This window comes from Frieseomelitta varia, unplaced genomic scaffold (genome assembly GCF_011392965.1).
Source record: "Frieseomelitta varia isolate USP_RPSP 00005682 unplaced genomic scaffold, Fvar_1.2 scaffold_239, whole genome shotgun sequence".
NCBI lineage: Eukaryota > Metazoa > Arthropoda > Insecta > Hymenoptera > Apidae > Frieseomelitta > Frieseomelitta varia.
The window spans coordinates 702,286-707,552 of NW_025109967.1; the positions used below are offsets into that span (position 1 = coordinate 702,286).

At 41.3% G+C, this 5,267-nt stretch overlaps 1 protein-coding gene across 4 annotated transcripts in view; it reads right to left on the reverse strand.

Moving 5' to 3' along the window:
* The window catches only part of LOC122527920, a 309,050-nt gene that overhangs the window by 26,359 nt on the left and 277,424 nt on the right, over positions 1-5,267 (reverse strand). The gene's annotated exons all lie outside the window — the stretch shown is intronic.

Consider the following 5,267-nt stretch of genomic DNA (forward strand, 5'->3'; position numbering starts at 1 on the left):
AAAAAAAAAAAAAAAAAAGAAAAAAGAAGAAGAAGAAGAAAAGAAAAAGTCTGTGAGGTCGTTGATCTATTGGAAACGGAGTAAAGAATAGTTAGACAAGAATAGATCGAGTTCCTCTCGAGGCGAACGTCCAGTAGACTCTCCACTGGAATAGGTTAATGTTACATAACGAATGAAATCTTCTGCTGAGCGAACAATAGCCTCATCAGAATTATCTGATGGATGGCTTTCGGTCCGGAAAATAGATGTCGGGTCTAGAATTACGACGACCCACATTAACCGATCTGGTTCAATGAACCACCATACTGCTGCTCTCCGCGTTTAAAGCCGCCAGTCTGAGAGAAACTAATGCAACACCGGGTTGATGAACTTTGATAAGACGAAACGCAACGCTTCGTACCTCCATTCGTAGGCTTGGTTCCGATATCGTCGATCTAATTCGACGCGGTTTAAATGATCGACGTTGATTCGACGTCGGTTAGAGACTATATCGTATCGATTTCAGACTTTTCGAGTGGTAAATTACACAGCTATCTCGGGAGACTAATCCCACTTTGGAGCATTCCGTTCGAGTTTCGTGCTATTCTAGAATTCTCGATAATCGTTACGTAACGTGGACAGAATGACAACGTTAAAGAACAAAATCGGCATCGTATCGAGAGAGAAGAAAAAACGTGTATTTTTAATTGAATGAGTCGGCCGTAATACCATAGAGAAAGGAAAGGAATGGCAGTGAAAAGCGACGGGTGGAAAGTGGATGTACAGATGCGTTATAAAAACTGCGTTCGTAGTTCGGAGATCGACGTTCTATCGATGTGTAACGCGGTGTCCGTTTGCTCGGCCGTTCAGGAAATTGCGTTTTTCGAGATTTCGTTTAGATTGTAGCGCTCGTTCTCTATCTTTTGCATACGGAACGGCCTCGATCGGGAACAACGGCAGGCTACACGGGAAAGAGACGCACGTGTTTTCTTTCTCTGTTTGCCGTTTTTCAACTCCTCTGGATACCTTTTTCTTTCCTCTTCACGAACATCCAACGTCTCTGTGTGTAGTAGTTTACCATGAAAAGACCGAGTACTAGCGATCGAACGCCCGGAAATAAAATAGTTTCTTTCCAGTCTTATTGAGAAAATTCAGAAAACGCTGCGTATCGATTGCCTTCTCCTTCAATTCTTTTTATCCCTCGTTTTGCATGTATTCGCGCGAATCACTTTGTCTTCCTGTCTTCCTGTCTCCCTGTTTCCCTCACCCGTTTCCATTTTCTTTTTCCCTGGTCCACGTGTACACGTATCTCGTAACGAGGCTGATTTCAGAACTGGATACCCGTTCCGCACGAACGACTCCAAGAAACGTGTTCTCGAATCCCTATCGTCTTCTTACCCTCTCTGTCTGCCGTTATACGAGAATGGCTAGACTTCAGTCGCTTCAACCCTATTGATAAAAACGTGAAAAAAAAGCTACAGTTAAATTGTCATTTTATCGACGATCAGAAGGAACTTCAAAAATATCAAAATTACTCGCCGCAGGATACACATAAAATTAAACACTGGACATTTACGAAACAAATTTTTCATCGTTTTATAACCATTAAATTGCTTGAATAAAAACTTCCGAATAATAAATAGGAATGTAAAACGTAAATGCTCCATGTATGTTCGTTGTTAACACAACAGGCACCACGTTTCTTTGTTGCATCAAAGACAACGAGATGCCATACTCATCGAGAATACATAAATAGTGTTCTCTTCCGACGTTCTCGTATGTTTTCGCAGTTTACTCCATTATAATCTTCAATTTTACCCTAATGATCCTCACTGGACTGTGCTTGGGCATTCTGCCAACTTGTCTGTTTCCGTTCACCAATTTCCTAAATTTCATGCCTCTCTGCCACGCACTATCACCGTAATTCTTGCCTTTATTTTGTATATCCTGTTTTGCGAGCTCAGTGCAACAACCTTCTGCTCGAGTTTTCCCGCATAAATCATATTCTGGAATTAAAGTTGACACCGCGATTCACCGTGTTCCAGAATGTTTCTTTCCGACATACACAGGAGTGTGATAAAAAAATTATTATCGCGATTGTGTCTTTATTGGTAAGGGTGGAAGATGGCCGGTTCCCATTAAGCGGCCAAAGGCATTGATTCGATGCAGTTACTCATTCTTAACCGAGGTTCACGTTGCAACGAAAACAGACCCGGAGTTGGAAGGCTACCGTTAATTTCTCTACGTCCAAAAGGGAGTAAATCGCTGTTCGACCGCTGTCGTTTTCCGAACGGACGTTGAAGTGTAGAAATGTTTTATGACATCGCCAAGCATTATCTGTCACTTAACGATTCTATTCTTGTCATAAAGTCACATATAGGCGATGTTTCCCTCGGACTTGTTGTAAAGGAGACTTTGTTGTCTCGTTCCTTCCTTTTATTAGTCTCTCGTATCTGCAGGCTGCGTTTCTTTCAAACGATTCAAAAGTGTCCTGTAGAGAATTCACTCGAACGTTAGAATTACAACTCTTCAAACGTATGTCGATGATATACACTTCTTTGATCAAAGATCATTGAATGGATCATCGAAATCCTATATAAATCGTGAGAAATTCAAATCTCTTAATCTCATCTTTTCGGTGTACCGTGAAACGTGCATCGTGAGTTGAGTCGAAAAAAAAGAAAGAAAAACAAGTTACGAAGATACTTGAAATCACCTCTGTGCGACAGACGACACGAGAGACACTCGAAACAATTCCTCGGTATGTGGATGAAACAGACAGGCATCAGCAAGGGAAAGACAAATAACGTTCCACCCAACGTTCCAGTCGATCGATTCGACGCAAATAATCGGAATTAATCGAACTGCGCTTTGGCTTTTAATCGCGACAAGAGCCAGCTTCGTCCCGTTACAAGAGAGACGAAACACAGCCCTGCAGGGATTCGAACTTGGAAGACGAATGTCGTCAAAGCGATTGCGAAACGCAACTTGTCTCTCCCTCTTGCTCTTGCTCTCTTTCTCTTTCTCTCTCTCTCTCTCTCTCTCTCTCTCTCTCTTTCTCCCTCTCCTACTCTTGCTACGCAGAGATTACACGACGATCGTACAGAATAATCTAAATAATCATCGTCTGCAGGGAAAACGCGAATCCTTGATGGCGGGCAACCCCTTCGTTAAAACGGTAGTAACATCATCGACGAACGTGGCCCGAGGCAAGCCGCGCATCGATCGATTTCGGCTATTAATGCCTCTCTCTGTCTCGTCTAACGATTTTATCCGACACGCTTGATAAGGAACTTCCTTGATATGCTTACCTCTCGCGAATCAATGAAAAATGTTAATCTATCAAAAACATTTTTATGTTTGCTTTACTGTACCAGTAAATTTCAACCTTATGTACTCGATCTGATTTCTCTGATCTCTAGATTCAACGGATAAAATGAATGGGAATATCGAAGAGAAAAACGAAAGATAAATATACTCGTTTCGTATTTTCTTTTTCATATTTATTCGCGTTGAAAATACATTTAGATATTAATATTTCCAGGTATATGAAACTCCGTTCGCTGGGTGGATTGTGAAAAATATAATTAACGCGACGCCGTTCTCTACGAACATTATTTAAAGAGGAGCCCCACGTCCACCATACTCCGCGCGGACGTAATCGATTTCCGACTTGTTAACGATTTCCTGCCGGCAATCAAATACATGGCAACAGCTTTTTTCCATCACACGGCGATAATGGACCGACGCATTTATGCAACTTGGACCACAGTTTAGATTTTTTTTTATCGATTCTTCTGAATTGATTATTCAAAGAAATTTACCACGCGATAAAATCGATGCGGAATATATTTTCGGAATATCGTACAAGATCAAATCGATAAGCCGAATAACACGAATCACTACTCATATAAAAATAATTTCCAATCCTCGACTTTGCATTGCAAATTGCAATATGCTTCCCGTTTGTTTAACCCATTTCAATTAGTCCTGATCAAATACAAGACGCTAGACGAATCTCACTGTATTTGAAACATATATTTCATTAGGAAACAACAGTTTGCTGCCGCCCTTCGCAAGGTAAATACTCGTAAATTCGTTAGAATGGTGAAAACTCGCCGATATAGTTAGGGAAACTCGTTGTGCTGTAGTGCGCAGTTATAGTTCGATAATAATTAGTCTAAATATCCAGGTAGGGAGAAATCAGGAGCTGCAAGTTTCTGATTTACCGGCTATAGAACTGGAAACTTCACCCACATCCAACTTGGCCGTTCAACTTACGGCCGTTGCACCCGTTATTACGCGTTTTCAAACATGAAGATAAAGCCTTTAATTCCACGACTTCAAATTCAGACGACTGCGTACCCTGCCTTGAAAACTATCGTTGTCGCAAGCTTCCAGTTATCCGTTTCAGTTAAGCACGTATTTAAATACTTGGCGTGGAAACGAATATCGGAGGGTGAAAGTCGAGGAGGACGTAGGAATTTGTAACGTGTAACGGAAAGCTTCGGGCTATTGGAACGAAATTTGCGTCACAAAATGGGTCAGGGATAGGCTGGCTGACGTTGCTCGTCAGGGGCGCGGCCCCCAACAAATGTGATTTCCCTGAGACGAGGACGCAATCCACCGACCCAACGAACCTTCCTTCTCTTCGGGCACTAAAACTCGTTGAAACAATGTAATTCCGAGACAGAGAACCAGCCGGATTAGTTACTACTCCAACATATGATAAGGAACTATACAGGGTGTTCGTAACTTGTGAGACCCACTTTGGGAGCTGATTGTACGCCTAAAAATAATGAAAAAAAGTCATATAAATATATGTCCTATCTTCGTTTATGAGATATAATGAATTTTATAAGCAAACTCTCTCTCCGGCCTCTCTTTCCATAGACCGCAATAGTTCGTAAGCACGAATTCGTTTACAGATAATACTTACTTGATATCATAATTGGGAAGAAAACCCACATGTTATTGTTTATTCAAGACATCAACACCAGTTTAGTTTAAACGTATGGGCAGGAATAATTGATAAATTTTTAATTGGACCTTTTTTTCTTGATGGCAAACTAACAGGCACAAAGTATGTTGATTTTTTGAGCACGCGTTTACACGCAATATTAGAGGAAGTTCCAGTCGATATTAGACTTCGCCTAGTCTAATAGAGGTTTATACATGATGAAGCTACGCCGCATTTTAGCCGTGTAGCTAGGCAATTTTTAAATCAACACTTTGCAAATAAATAGATTGGTCGTGGAGGTCCTATTGCATGGCCTGCTCGTTCTCCG